Source organism: Pundamilia nyererei, unplaced genomic scaffold, assembly GCF_000239375.1.
Source record: "Pundamilia nyererei isolate P.nyererei 1_Seehausen unplaced genomic scaffold, PunNye1.0 scaffold00043, whole genome shotgun sequence".
NCBI lineage: Eukaryota > Metazoa > Chordata > Actinopteri > Cichliformes > Cichlidae > Pundamilia > Pundamilia nyererei.
Window position 1 is genome coordinate 253,386 of NW_005187444.1, and position 16,417 is coordinate 269,802.

The 16,417-nt window shown below is 39.7% G+C and overlaps 1 protein-coding gene across 4 annotated transcripts in view; it reads right to left on the minus strand.

Moving 5' to 3' along the window:
* Window positions 1–16,417, minus strand: part of peak1 (pseudopodium-enriched atypical kinase 1) — a 102,034-nt gene that overhangs the window by 36,635 nt on the left and 48,982 nt on the right. For 3 of the 4 annotated variants that reach the window (XM_005731407.2, XM_013910419.1, XM_005731409.2), the window contains one exon: window positions 13,864–13,940. The exons of the other annotated variant lie outside the window; for it this stretch is intronic. The gene's annotated coding sequence lies outside the window, so the exon portion shown is untranslated. The remainder of the gene's footprint in view (window positions 1–13,863; window positions 13,941–16,417) is intronic. 4 annotated transcript variants of the gene reach the window in all.

Here is a 16,417-nt window from a genome sequence, read left to right on the forward strand (position 1 = left end):
AGATTCCTTCCTCATCCTCACAAACACACACACACACACACACACACACACACACACACACACACACACACACACACACACACACACACACACACGCCTAAATGCATAATTCAATCCCATATTCCCACAAAAATGTAGAAACTTTGGTGGTGCCACTTGTGGCTTTCTCTCAATGACAAAAATCTGAAAACAACAAACTACTCATACCGATGATAAACATCACACAAACCAACAAAGCTTTGTCTCATTAAAAACAAAGACAGTCAAATAAGATGAGGACTGAGGGCAGGTTTCTGCTTTACCCTTCATTTTTTACATTTTTTCCCCCAATCAAATAAGTGCAAGGTAGTCGTTCATATGAGATGCAGTGCTGACTGATGATCTGTGACCATCTGCTCCTCATTTGATAGCAGCAAACACTGTCTGGTTTTGTGCCAGGCGAGATATCACACAGCACCTGCTGCTTGGTGCCACTACCACCAAGTCACAAGCCCCCGTGGGACTGCCAAGTGAGACCCAGATTTGTACTGGGATAAGAATAACTTCTCGAGAGGGTCTGGTGGAATAGAACTTTATTTACTGAAATCTACTCTAGGAATGCCTAAAACATTCATCTCAATGTGCGGCCTTTTAAAAAGACAAAAACAAAAAAGCAATAGTTCAAGGAGTCAGTTAAATATGCAGCAAACCAACACAGATGTTAGCAAAAAGATGAAATTGATTAGAAAGAAAACCTCTCTCTGGGACTCCTACTTCTTACACTTGAAAGCCCATTTTTTAAACTCCTATCTCACCACATCTCCCCGTATTTTTTTTTTTATTCACCCAATACACCTGAGGCTTCCTCATCATTGCCCTCCATCAGTCACAGCTGAGTGAACTGACGCACCAGAGATATACACTCATTCTAAAGAAGATAAAGCATGTGGGACCTGTCGGAGGCAGCCTGCAAGGATGTCACTATGTGTTTAGCAACCAGTACATCTAAACCAGAGCGGAGCCCAACCGGCCCAACCTCATCGCTCTTCCTGTTACCACCTGCTTGAGACTGACTCAGGTAGGCACTGGTGTCTAGTTGTGTGGCTGGGCTAGCTGAAGAGATCAGGATGCAACAATTCTGTCTGTCTGAATGTGAGACACTAAGATAGAAAACCTACTGTTTGTTAGAAGAACAGTGTAGTTTGATAACATTTATGTTGAACTGAAATATAACCAATGATATATCAGCAAGTTTGAATGCAGTTTGTAGGCAAAAGTACACAGGCTCTGGGCTCTGGTTAGAATCAGTGATTTGTTTGATTCATGACAAGATAAAATACTGCCAGAGGTCTTTTAACAAAAACACTTGTGGGTAGAGAATGTAGAGAATCCATTTTCTTTTGCCTCAATTTAAAATGTATTTCTTGTCATTTTCTTCACTGCTTATTCAATATATGCTTTTGATAACACATCATTACATCATCCTGTACTGGAGGCAATAATGCTGTTGCTTTTTACTCCTCAAACAGAGGTTTGAGGAATTCCGACGTATGTTCATACCTGGGCTGACGACCAAATATCAAACTAAGGGTAGATGATTTATAAAAACGGAAACAGAATCCACCCATTCAAAGGCTGAGCAAGGCATTCCACACATCTTTCTACCCAGTAACACTTTCCACTTTCTCCTGGGGGATCCTGAGGCATTCGAAGGCCAGACAAGATATATAATCTCTCCAGTGAGTTCTGGGTGTACCCTGGGGTCTCCTTCCAGTTGGACGACTGAGACCTTTCAACACCGAGCAGCAGCTCTACTCCGATATCCTTTTAGACATTCAAGCTCCTCACCCTATCTCTAAGGCAGAGCCTAGCCACGTTATAGAGTAAACTCATTTCAGTCCCTTGTATTTGTGCCCTTGATGTCTCAGTCATTACCCAGATCTCACGACCAGGGGTAAAAGCTGGTACATAGATGCATTGGCAAATCAAGTTTTTCATGCCTTTCAGCTTGGTTCTTTCTTCATCACAAGAGTGGATGAGATGTCTGCATTAATGCTGACACTGCATCAATCAAATAAACACATAGCAGGAGAATTTTTAACTTCCAGGTAAGAAACAATATGACTGTAAACAAGACACAAGAACTTACCACCAACACAAATGTAAAGATCTACCTCATATTGTTATATCGTTCACATGAAAAGTCTTCACACATTTAAAGAATATCATGTACATATAGGGCAATCTGTTGAGTCAAAAAAGGCTTAATTTGGGGGATATGGAGACACAGAGAGCCACAGAATAGTAGTGAGACTGTTAAAAAACAGACAAACCAGTCAAAGATGTGAAACCGTGACCAATGAATGGGAGATGAGCGCTTGAGATGTAAAGAAGAAAGGCACCAGAACCACAAGCAGTAAACTCGTGTTAAATTTCTAAATCAGATTCTGCTACACTTACCTCTCCACAGAGAGGCAATGTTTTTCCCTTGAGAAAAATCAGAATACTGAGGACAGGAGCTCATTTCCCACCCAGAGCACGTTTATTGAGAGGGAGTGGAAGCTCGCTGAGCCTGGTACATAATAGCAGAATAACCAAGGCTGAAAGCTGAAGCCATGAGGAGATGGGATATGGGATTTTCTGCTGCTTTATGGCAGAGGGCTTGAATGATAAGACAGCCGTAGCAGTGGGATAGACAAGAGCAGAATAGATATGAAATAGGGATGGAACTGCAGAGCTCGATGCCAGGAAGTGTGAGAAAGCAGGGCACGCTGTTGTTTGTTAAGCCGAGAAAAAGTCGTCGTCTTCTACCACAAGTTCATTAGAGAAGAAAACCACTGTCATATATTCTTTGAGTGCAACATCAAAAGCTTTCAAGATGTTATTTTGGAGGGAAGGAAAATAGGCCACGAAGCACACAGAGCATTACTGTTAGTGATGCTGCAGTTAGCCAATGTCACTTTTTACCAGGCTTCATGTTTTCGAGGGCCCATCAACCAGCCAGCTGCAAGGACAAAAAGCTTTATAATATGACTTATTTCTTGAGGTCAGAGATGGCTGACAAATGAAAGAAAAAATGTGGAACTTGTGGGAATCAGGTGACTCAGTTTTGCTGTGTTTGGGAGTGGTTTGTTCATTCACAGGGCACAGAGTCACTGAATGTTTTGATAAGAAATGACGATGAAAATGACATCATACGTTATGTTTTGAGGAAATGATCAGTGAAAACACAACTGCATGTCTATGGGAAATTTTAGGCCACCATGTTAGACACCACTCTCACAACATAAATGATCAAATAAAAGAATATTTCTTTTGGAGGAAGGGTGTTTTATCACTCCCTTAGAGCTCTAGGGACTTAAGGAGTCATCACTAAGGATCACTGAAGCAGAACTTGATGGATCAACACTTTATATTGATCTTATTTTTCTTTGAGATCCATCGGAGATGAGTCCCTGGAACTCTACTGGACGGATAATCACTTCTCCAACATTAGTAGTTGGCTCTTCGGCTGCCTTTTGCCAGATGTTGAAGTTTTTAAGTTTATGAGTTCAAAACAAGTTGGTTTTTCATGATGCTTTAATTGCACTAGCCTGGCAACTGCTAGACTGTTGGAGCTGCACCAATATTATTTTTTCTCTCTGACAAGCGTACACATCCATTCTCTTTGTTTCAGTCTTTGCTTCAACCAGTGTAAAGCTAACCTGCCTAAAGTGTTTTGCTGTATTGTACTGAAATCTGCTATTATTAGGCAGCTAACATATAAACTGACATATTCAGTCCTACAGTCCTGCAAATCGGAAACTTTATTGGTTGGTTCTTGTATAAATAATTTTGACAGCGTGTCATAAGCTATATTAAACATGTCCGTTTGGTGTACAGATAGTGAAAGTAATGGTTCTGAGCAGCAGTTTCAGCACATTGATGAAGTGCTTTCAAAGAGCAGCAAATGAAGTTCGGGCTTCACTTATTGCCTCCTTTCCTCAGATTTTCTCTGCTCATCCAGGGATTTAAAGTGATGCCCTTCAAGCATTTCTCAGAGTTTTCTAAGTACTGACTCCTTAAATAACAGTAGTATCCAAGACTAATTTATTCACTTAGTCAAGGGTCCTACTGCTATGTAACAAGTTTCTCTACAATTATCTTTGGTTAAAAAAAATGGAACAAAAATAATTACATTGCAGGCCCACTAATATGGACTCATGCTACTTCTGTGGCAACAGTGGTTTAAGCCGTGTCCTGTAGATGTAGATGAGCGTGCACACAAGTGTTGGTACACGGCAGCCTTGTTTCAATTTCTCAAGCAAGTCCACTCCAAGTTATGGCTGACTCGCTCCCCAGTTCTGACCAAATTTCAGCTCGTTTTCAGCAATGCTGACAAAATGACTTCACAGTCTGTATCTCCAGTTTTAAGGAGTTTTTCCAGGAAGCATGCCTCTCACTAGCTGCCCAATTGAACTTGTGTCCTAAGTACAGTCAACCATTCATTTTACTGCACAACTGAGATGCAATTTTTCACCTCTCTTTGTTAACTTAAAAATCAGCTTCAGTCCCTATTACATCTCCTCTGGCATTAATGAGCTGAAATAAACATTAATGATCTCATTGGAAATGGAGGAGTTCCAAAGAAGCATCAGCAATATCACTAGCTGGATCTTACAGTGTCTTTATGAGGGATGTTTATGTTCACAAGTAATGACTCCAAGAAGGCAGGTCGAACAAAAAGATGGATTTTCACAGCAACTGGTGAATCCCATTAAAAAGACACAAGTTTCACATAAAAGGATGAATAGCCGAACATTAAAAGCAACCAGTTTAGGATTTATTAGCTAAAACGATTTATGTGTCTTAAGTGCACTAATTTGGTTACACACCAGTAAGAGATAAATCATTCAACTGATGTTGACATGACCTGCAGAGCAGGCAACAGGGAGAAAACAGCCACTAAGGAAATACAACTCAGACACAGCTAAGTAAAAACAAAGCTCAATTACAGGCTTAACTATAAGAGTTATGTTCCAACAAATGAGCAGTACTGAGAGACATGGTATGTAACCTACAGAATGTTCAATAGTCACTTTCACAATCCAAACAAGTTACAGAGCCAACAATATGCAGACCACCAAGGAAGCCAGACAACAGAAAGGAGCAGAGAGGAAGCACAGGCCTCAGTTTATCCACATAATTTCAACCGCAGCTTTATCACAACTGATCCGGAATACCAGCAAATTTAACATCCCGTGACTGCCTTTCATCCTTTATGATTTACTGCAGCATTGAAGATGAACATTAATGAATGTAAATATAAATTTGACAGTCAAGAAATAACATTATTCTAGCTAACTGCAGACAATGGAAGTGTTAACATAAATCATAACATAAAACATTAAAAAAAAAAAACCTTGCATGAAAAAAGGCTGATATTGCCTTTCATCCAACCCTCGCATAAGAGAGAGAACGAAACAGCAACATGGAAAAGATCAAGCAGGAAGACGCAAAAAAACAGACGATTTACGTCTAACAGCATTAAATCGTTGTTGAATATATGAAAACCCTGTTTTTACATGTGTCAACTGCAAAAACACTTAAACGGGCAAAACACTAAGACTCACTGGCTGACAAACAACCGTACTGAACTCTACACAAAAATATTGTGTACGGTTCGATGATTAATGTTTAAAGGGAAATGAATGGCTTTTACTGTGCATCTCCTTTATGGGATTCACGATGCATCAAGTCCCCATTCATGTGGCTGTAACTCAAGATGGACTGGGTGTAATGGACTGAGTCCACTTGTAATGTACTAAGCGGCCAGACGGCTCACTCTCTCTGAGTTTTGCAGTTGCTACTCTGTGTTTGTGTGAAACTGTCTGCTGCAGCTGGCCTGCTCGCATGAAGACAAGTCGAGTTGGTGAGGCACTCGCACAGCTTTGAAAGAGTGACAATAACAATGTGTATAAATAACACAGATACTGATCCAGAAGCTGTAACCTCCAGGGATGTGTATGTGTGTGTGGGGAGGATGATAGTAATAAAAATGTAAAAAAAAAAAAAAAGAAATTCCAGTTTCTCTAATGGCCACTTGAAGCTGAATGACCAACTTCAACAATGTAAAATAACATGTTTACTGCCTTGTACAGAAAACTGTTTTGGTCTTTACAGCCAATAATAACTCCATAACAACTCATTCAAAGCCACAACTCATCCACCTGGTTACTGTTAAGACCTAAAATTAGGGGCGTGGCTACTTTGAGTGACGGCTGACGATTTACGAGCTCATCCATGAAGTAGCAAAGCTGTGGATTTAGTGTACTAGTATTATTTCATCCACAATCTCTTATTAGCAACTATCTGTGAGTGGTTAGCGTGTTAGTTTTGATACCTTAGCCCTCCACACTTTGATTCAAACATTGGCTTTACATTCAGCTTTTAGAAACACTCTGTGTGTGATCCTAGACTTGACTGCGACAGTGCCATGCCTCTAGTCTAATGAGTTGTGGCATCGGCAACAATTCAAGCTTCCACTGGGATTTTGTTGTTGTTTTTTTGTTTTATGCTGGAAAAACAGACAGTTGTGTCCATGTTTCACAGATGTATCTGAGCTTTAAATAAATGGTAGGACACAATCAGGTATTTTCATGTGTTCTTTGAAATAATAAACATAATGCAAGCAGGAGAAAAACTGCAACAAGAACTGCATTTTCAAATCATTAATTGTGAAAACTCAATCTCTAAGAACATGATTTACTTGCAACGTGAGCACACATTTTATTCGAAAATTTACTCAGGAGTTTCTTCAAGGCTAAAGTCTTCACCAGACAGTAAACATGGGCCACATGAGCCCTTTAGTGGTAGGCGCTGACAAATAGATATGAGCAGTGTGACAAGTTCACCTCATTATGAGCTCACCTCCCATCGCTTACTTAGTGACAGATTTGACTAGGAACAGTCGATGCAAAACGAAATGACAGTGTCAAAACAAAGTCCTCACAGCAAGTAGCAAGGCTCAGTCATTATCTCTTAGCAGTTCCAACTGTCTCAAGTCTCAGTTGCTGTTGTTTACCTTCAATATAGCCACTGGTGACAGGACTAAAGTATTCCAAGTTAGCTGTCAATGTCAGCAGGTTGCTCTCCTATAACAAACGTTTGAGTGTTCCCCCCAAATAAAGCACATTTTTTTTCTGATTCTTGTATAACTATTTTTATGTTTTTAATTCATAACTACTAATTATATTTTTGTATTTTTTTTTTTTGTTCCTATGGGAAAAAGTCAAAACACTGACAATGAAAATTGTAAATCAGTGCATTAATTACACTGGAATATTAGTCAATTGAAATCTGTAGAAAACTGAAACAAACAGAATAAATTTAGGAGAGAAAAGCAAAAGCACAAGACAAAAACACAGAAAAGGAGACAAAAAACAAAAGGGGAGAAGAAAAAAATGAAGCCAACAACATTCCAGTGCAGTGTTTGGTATTGTGCAAGCTCTGGGAGAGTAGCTGCAGTCTGGCCTGGGAAAGAGCCACTGCAGGTCCCCTTGGGAGACCAACCCGCTGGCCTCCAGACAAACACCAGTGGAGTGGCAGAGCAGACATAGCCAGATGTGTGGGAGTGCACAATACAAACAAAAAGAACACATGCATTTAATGGCACGCACACACACACACAAATATACACCCACGTCCACTCACATCCACTAAATTCTATTGTAAATAAATAAAGCTGAGGGGTTTTTTTTTCTTTTAAAATAAAAAAAGGTGTGAATTTGTGTGAATGTGAGTATGAATGGTTGTCTGTCCCTGTGTGTTAGCCCTGTGACAGACTGGCGACCTGTCCAGGGTGTACCCCGCCTCTCGCCCTATGACAGCTGGGATTGGCTCCAGCACCCCCCGCGACCCTGAAAAGGATAAGCGGAAGCGAATGGATGGATGGAAAATAAAAAAAGGAATCATAAAAAAATATGACTATGATTAGCTATTTGGAAATTGTTAAACAGAAGTAAAATTAATTGTGCAAGAAAGCTGCTGATTATCATAAAAGCTGTGAAAAAACAAATAATGAGTCAGAACAGCCAGACCAGCAGGAAGCTGCTATGTACATACAGCACATGAAGCTTACATAGAAGACTGTTTTACTCTAATGCACTAGGGCCAAATATATATAAATTAATGTTGTTAAATATTATGTGTTCATGTTATGTGCTTCAAGTAGAATACAGAAAAGATACACGCCCCTAACCATCTAAAACTAATAGCAATAACTTCAAGAGGTCATTGAACATTGTTAATATACATACGGCTGCTTCTGTATCACTAATTGACTGCTTTCACATAGTTGTACTTCCAGAACTTCTACCTGATCACATGAATTCTGAACTGGAAAAATTCTTCTTAGCTTATGGAAAAATTCAGCAGTATGAATTTTGTATGCAAGTTCCATATGAGATTCATACTATTTCTCTGTATAATCCCAGTAGAGGCAAAACAATAGAGGACAATGAAAAATAAGTTCATCTCTTTGACTTTTCACTTGTGCTCATCAACAATTAAATATGTTTTTATATTTATCTTTGTTTAATCAATGTCTAAGGGCCAGCTGAGACTGAAAAGGTACAAAAATGTAAACTTAAATTTCACATAGTGCTTCTACAAAAAATGCACAAAAAATTAAAGCCTGAATCAGTTGCACACAAGCGTAACACTGCAGCTGATTTCTATTAACACAAAAATCTGCTGTAGGTCTATAAATAACAAGCGTCGCATTGGATGATTTCTCCGTTTCACCCACACTGCCACACCAACACGCACATATTCTCTCATACTCACTCACACTCTCCACACTGGTGTAAAACTGATACAGTTATTAGCCAGGGGCAGGCTGGTGATAACTGTGGAGAGCTCATGAAGGCTTTCTTTCCCCCTCTGACTAAAATGCTCCGCCTGCTTCCACTACCTCCACCGTGTGAAACAGAGGCTTGTTGGCACCAGGAAGCAGTGAGGGTAGTATCGTGCTGAGAGCTGGATATCCCTCGGGTGCTAGTGGGGGGGGCGGGGGGGGTGAACAGCAATCTGTTGGGATCACAGCAAATTCTTTTGGCTTCAAGACTGTAACATCACACTTACACATGCTTGCTAACTAAAAGTGCCTTCAATAGTTGCAGCATTTTGTGGCAAGGCGAGTAGTGAGAGGCAGACAGGCAGCCACACAGCCCCTCCCTGGCTAGCAGGTGAACTCATTTGCAGTAGCACAACTATGGAGTCTTATTTGTGTCGAAATAGGCGCAGAAGACAAAACACAATAATGAGCAATTCATTTCACAGCTGCAGGTATTCAAATTCAACAATCTGCACGCGTACAACTCAACACAGCTCAGCACAAAGACGCATCACACATTCGAGGGGGTGCTGTGGCAGATTCACGCTCACGCAGGCGGCTCTAATCTCAAAGATGAATTCTGCTTGCTCGACTCAATCTGACTTTTGGTAGCTTGGAGGGCAGAGTCCAAAGGAAGAAGGGCTTAATGTGATTGGTGGCTTTCAAAGCAGTGACACTGCAAGTTCTGTGATTGACAGGTTCAATTTACAGTGTTAAACCAAGTTACACTGTGGAAGTAAATTCAGTGCTATTTTAACCCATATAAGAATCTGCCGAAATAGCTATCATCAGATGTTACCACTGCTACATAGCAACTATCACTGGATTACCTTGGTGCTGCAAAAACCTTGAGGATTCAAAGCCAAGTCATGCAGCCTCTTCCCTCCTGTCCTATTACTCTGCTACAAAATTCTAAAACTAGTAAGAAACTTCGAAACCAGGTCAGTAAAGCTTTCATTTCAACAGCCACTTCTGAGGCTGCATTGAACAGCAGCTGGCTTTTTTAGGCCTGGCACTTCTTCTACTGTCCACTTGTCCAGTTTCCTAAGTTTAAAAAAAAACAAAACACTGCACAGTATGGTGAGATATACCAAGTTTTCAATAGTTTCAGTAAATCTTTGGCACCTTGTTGGCATAAAAATGCTGTGTTATACCTGTCAAACTATGTTCTCTGATATTTTTCATAGATTAAACAGCAGGAATGGGAATTAATCTATTTTAGTGACAGGCTGGTAGTAACAAAGGATACAAACTGGTTCTTTGTGAAGTTGCCTGTTATGTGTAGACAAAACACTGAACAGTCAGGTGCTATTGCTCAAGACCACTTTCAAAAAATTATAAAAACGACTGAATCATTGGAAGAGAAATGTAAAGAAATGAGGGATGCCATCAAAGCTTCTAGAGGGTACTGTATGTCCTTTTCAACTGCTTTCAAAAGCAGCTAGAAGTTATACACAATACATCTGTTAAACTCTTTCTGTGGCATCCCCATTAAAAGAAACAGTAATTAATAATAACTACTAAATATTCTGGTGATACAATTGTGTGAGACAAATAATGTATATACAGCAAAATACTAACAAAGAAGGAGGAAGATATAAAAAAGCTTACATAAAGTATATATACATTACATGTATGTAAAATACAGCACTGATTAAAAATGGTTACTCTTGCACAACTTGCCTATCCAGGCTTTAGTCTTTCTGGAGGACAAGCATTTCCATGTATAGGCTGAATATATAGGAAGCTCCAAGAGACAGAAACAGCCTCAAGACAGAACTGAAGCTCCTGGAAAAAATGTGTCCTACTTTCTTCAAAGAACAATCGCCTGTTTCTTCTACAGCGCTCAACTCTGGGAGAAATGAGAAGTGGGGGACAGATTTGATAACAGCTCCCAATTACCATCAATAAAAAGAAACTGTGTTTCTTTGAGTGAAGAAATTCTCCCTCTCTCTTCCCATGGTGGTTTTGGACTGTGTTAGGCTGATGGTAATGGGGGCCAGGCTTATTTCACTAATGATTTAACCATGCTTTTGTCTGTTTCTCTGCCTGCTAACTGTGTCCTCTGGAGAACGGCTATGCTAATCCAAAAATCTGGCTTCAGTTTAGAAAGCACTCACAGCTGTTTTCATGTGTTGTGTGAAATCCAGGAGTATTTTTGAGGTGACAGACATTGGTGCAGAAAATAAATAAATTAAAAGAAAAAAAAAATCAGGAAAGTAAAAGTTAGAGAAAGAAAAGAGAAACTATATCTCTGATCAATTTTATCATTTTCAACATTTTCTAGCTTTTGGGGGACAGAGACCTTCGTTTTTTGCAATGTGAGCAATAATCTCTTTCTGTAGCTTTGAGGATGGTGATAAGGCACGGGCCAAGAAATGATGCTGGCATCTAGAGCTTGGAAGAGAATACCACATCATCCAATTAAACTGAACATAACACCATCCCAGCTCTCAACTGCCAAGTGCAAAACAAACTAACAGCAGCAGAAACTAATGGATGCTGGAGAAGGCGGAGGCATCAAGAGAGGGCTAATGCCATCCTGCGCCACTAACTTGTCCAGGCAAAATGCACACAGGAAAAAGACAAGAAGATCCCTATGGGTGGAAAGTTTTGAAAGAGACAGTCTGTGTTTGCTTTGTACAACACCTTTGCCTTCGCCTGAACAAGCATTTCCTCCCCCTTGCTTCCTCCGACCAGCCACGGATAGTTTGAATTGGTGCAGTGTGTGAAATTAAGCCTGACGGGTCTCATTAACAAAAGCCAGTCAGTATCTTTTCCCCCTTGGCATAGCTGAGATTTGGAAAAAGTGTCATTTCAGCAGCAATACTGGAATTTTTGCATTTGCCACATGATTCACTTTTTCTAAGCAGATTTAGGAATTAAGGTCAACAGCAAAAATTATGAGAATTTTTTTTTTACTGTGATTTCTTTTTCCTGCTAAAATATGGGGAGGATATTTGTTATTTTACTTGGCTTCAAGCCCATGCCTCGTTTCAAGAAAAGTGACCCAACACAGTGCGCATGTAGCCTTAAGGTCTCAGCACAATGCACCAAATAAAAGCAAGTGTTGCAGAGAAGATAGCACTAGTGGTTCTTTGTGAAAGGTTAAGTACAGCACATGAAGTATCTATTGTCATTATCCACACAAACAGTAACATCTGTGGTGGGAGCTGTGGAGATGGAGGCACATGCAAACAGACCAGGACCTAAACCTGCTGAGACACAGCAGCACAGATGGCTGCTTTTTATCCAGCTGGCACTGAGACATATGGAAACAGAGATCATTAGTGAGGTAATAAGTGCATGACAGTGTTAGCAAAGGTAAGTTAGTCATCAACAAAAGGCTTTTAACTAGCAGAAAAAATTGGATCAGCATGGATTACTAAGAAAAACACTGTTTCTGAATTTAAGCACTTCCCTGATCAGTCCCGTCCTTTTGATATTTGCAGTTGGTCAAAAGACTCTGTGTGTTTTACCATCTTTAAGCTCACGTAACAGTTGTTATGAATAGATTTTTATGAGACCTTAATAAGATAATATTTTTATTGCCACAAGTCATAGATTACTCAGCTACTCTGACTCTGCTCGGATCACCTGGTTGTCATGTTTATGGCTTTCCAAACACATGTTGCAGGGAAGTTCTCTCTGGTGGGCAAAATACACAACATCAACAGTAGCAACATGAGCTCCTAATTTTTCTTTTTAGGTGTTCATTCATCAGCTGTACTGGCATTTGTCAGCAAATAGCTAAAATCGGCCGATCTATCGGATGAGCTCTATTGCCAAGCACAAGAAATACATACCCATGTGTTTGCAAAGGTACAGCTGTGAAAAATATGTTGAGACCAAATGAATGAATGAAAGAGAGGGTGAATCAGGAATTAACATTTAACATATATAACCCCTATAAAATCTAATGTTAACTTTGTAGGAAATCTAGTTTTCATTGTTCTTTTTCAAAACATATGTGCAAAACATAATGTCACAGAGCTGTCGGATAATCACTATTTAATTTTTACTGCAAGTATCAAACTCATCCTAAACAATATACACATTAAATACAATCAATTTACTATCAAATCAATTCAAAACTATCACAATGTTCTTCCATTTAAAAGGTAATCGGATGCATGAATGCAAAAACGAGTGGTACTGAAAGGAAAAAAGTAAGCTCATCTCCAATCCAACACCGGACTAATTGAAAAAGTGTGTCTAGCACTAAAGCCAAAGATAAAAAAAATACTGCTGCATTCATGGCTTCTGAATTTATATAGGCGGAGGAGGTGATGGCTATATTTTAAGTACTTTTTACTAGGAGATTTAATTTACCACAGGGGGGAAAAACAGCATACATGAGTTATTAAAGCAGAGTATTTGCATCTTCAAGTATGCCCAGAGACGATCTATATGCCTTCACTTCCTATACATGATTCCAATAATCTAATATTCCACTGCGCGCATTGGCTGCTACTTCAGTTATTCAGGTCAGTTTTCACAAAGCCAGTTATGAAAGGAAAAAGTGCTACAGTAGCTGTTATAGATATCTTACATGCCATAATATGGATAGAGTATTGCACTAATAGGCAAACTGCAATGCTAGGAGCTGTAATATGACAACCAGTAAGTCATCAAGTGGTGAACAGTGGCAGCGTGTATACAGTTTCTGCTTTGAAGAGAGACAGTATTTCAGTACAAATGCAGCACAGGGAACAGAAATAGCAAAACGGTGAAAGAAAAATAAGAGACGAATCACAGAAAGACTTCAATCCGTGGGGAGAAATCAGACTCTTTGGGTATCGACTTGAAGAAGTGACAAAACAGAACCGCAAATAAAACACTGGAGAGGCACAAACTACAAAGGACAAGTCGAGACTTTGGTTTTTGATGAGTTAAAGTGTATTATTCTGTATGGGCTCACCTAACAACCAAGAAAAGTGCATGAGAAAAACACAGAGAGACAAACAGACCAACACACTCATTCTCAGACAAACCAGAAGCAAACTCACAGTGCAATGAATCAAGCAGCACCACTGCCAGCCATGGAGTCCCAGTTGGTGAAGCAGAGAACAGCTACTGCTGGAACCTGCAGATGACAGAGACACAGAAGGCAGAGAAGGACAAGATAAACAAAATGCACGACAGTGTGACGAAGGGAATAATAAGGGGTGGGCGACGGGAAGGGAAGACAGACAAAGTCAAACAAAGATGGAGGAAAAGAAGGGGAGAGAGCATTTTGTTGCTTTGCCTAAAGCAGATCTCTAAACATTGAGGCTCATTTTCAGAGCAAGTCATTGTTCTGGCAGTGTAACAGAGCAGATATCAGATTTACTGGTACACTGATCACCCAGGCAAAGTCATCCAAAAGCCATAGACGACAATCTATTAAACAAATGAAGAAAACACAGTGAATATCAACTCATTTGAGTTTCAAGTCGCCCCGATGGCTTGTTCTTAGCATCAGTCTCTCGTGTTTATCCTACAGTTGGACGAACACTTTTCAATCAATCTTCTTGTTAAACAGTACAAAAAAGTATGTTGTTGGCATTAAGCTAACCTGTTTTACTGGGGTTTTACAGATATACTGTATGTACTTGACCTTGTATGCGCTTCAACATGCATGTACAAGTTCATCAAAATATTAAAACTGTGGAATCATTTTTCACTGTTATGATTATTGATGTAGTTTACAATAAAACTCTTACATACTTTTTCCTTTCTCCACGCACCTTGAACTGAATATGATACCTCCATTTCTTCATTCTAACGCCCCTATTTAACTGTACAATCTGTTCAAGGTGTTGTATTAGGTGCAATATATGTGGCTGTACTATTTGTTGCTATGCGACTAAGGAAAATTTAGGAAAATAATGCAAAAGCATCCCCCCGTATTAAGAATTCAATCACTATAAACCGCTCTGCACCAATGCATCCGAGGACAATGCATCTCTTTTAGGAGGATAAAAATAACAGCAGTCATCTCAGGGGCTCCGCTTTTTTTGTTCATTTATTCACTTTACAATGGAAAAAAAAAGATCTGTCAAAAATTGAATGAGGAGACAAGATGGAGAAAATATCCTCAGATGTTATGCTGTGAAAAAACTGCTAGCATACATGTTTGGTATCAGAGGCAAACCTTTGAGGTCACACTACTTTGAACTTAGATGTTTTTCCAGAATCATAACTGCAGAAACCTCTGAATTGTTTCTACTATGAGGTCTAGTACAACAAAAGACACTGGCAAACTTCAGTTTGCTCACTTGTTAGGAAAAAAAGCCCAAAAGTTACGACCCAAACTGCTGCATGGGTCTGGGAGTTGAAATGTGGTTCACATATTTCTGCCCATTACCAGTCAGGATGTCAAATTAAATAATCCAGCAGACTCATTTCTATGGTTTTAGAAAAGACTTGGTCACAACTACTTTTGTTTGTTTACTACTTTTGTGGTCTTTTTCTCCCTTGTGTTACGCTGTCTCTGGTACTGACTGCATTACTGGAGATAGACCAGATGACTGCAATTAGTCTGGTAAGTAAAATAGAAAAACAAAACAGATGGAATTTGCAGGGATTCAACTTTCAGTCAATCCCATGAATTTTGGGTCAGCCAGCAGCCAATCAGTTATGTCATGTCTGCATGTAAAACAGCTAGAGACAGTCCAGTAAAAGAAGAAATTTCAATAAATCTCCAGGCTTTCGGAAAGACATTTAAAGCTCTTCTTTGGATGTTGGCTGCCTTTTGTTCTGTTCTCTAGCCACACGATCCCGCACGTCTTCAATAATATTGACGTCCGGGCTCTGGGGAGCCCAATCCATGACTGATAGTGTTCCACTGTGAGTTTTTCTATCCAGATAGTGTTTTACTGCATTGGCAGCGTGTTTGGCTTGTCAAGATATGCCAAGTTTATAGTTAATAGCTGCTTGGGAATTCATCTGTTTGGGAATTCATTTAGTAATTTTTGTCATTTTAACAAAAGAAACGGGAACAAATTGTTGGTTTTTGTAACAGGCAGTCGGTAACAAAGTGTCTAAACATACAACACTGGTTGATGCCTTGAAGTCTGGGTCTCTTTTATATTTCAATGACTCACAGGAAAGTAGCGGAAGATGGCCCTCTAGATTTTTGCATAGTAGTACATATTGAGCATCTCATATGCTCATATGACTGTTGCTTGTTTTTATATCCAACATGCTGTTAAACTTCTCCTGCGTCACCACTGGACAAAGGCATCAACAAATTATTTGTTGACAGGTCAAAAGATTCTCAGTTAATCAGACTCTGATATATCTGGCACAGAACATAGTGGGGTTTTTTTACCTGACCGCCCAGATCCCCTTCACCTTTTTGAGCCTACAATCAAGTTCTGAAAGCAGAGTTTGCTGACTCACTCTCATCAACACTGTCTGCAGCGAGGCTGGGCTACGGGTCCCATCTGAACCACTAAAAATCAGCAGGACAACAATATATATGTTGGCAGCAAGATTAAAAAAAGTGCTTAAGTTATTTAATCTCAACTGTGCCATGAAGCTGGGATTAAGGCGTAAGAGGGTAATCAATTTCGGCAC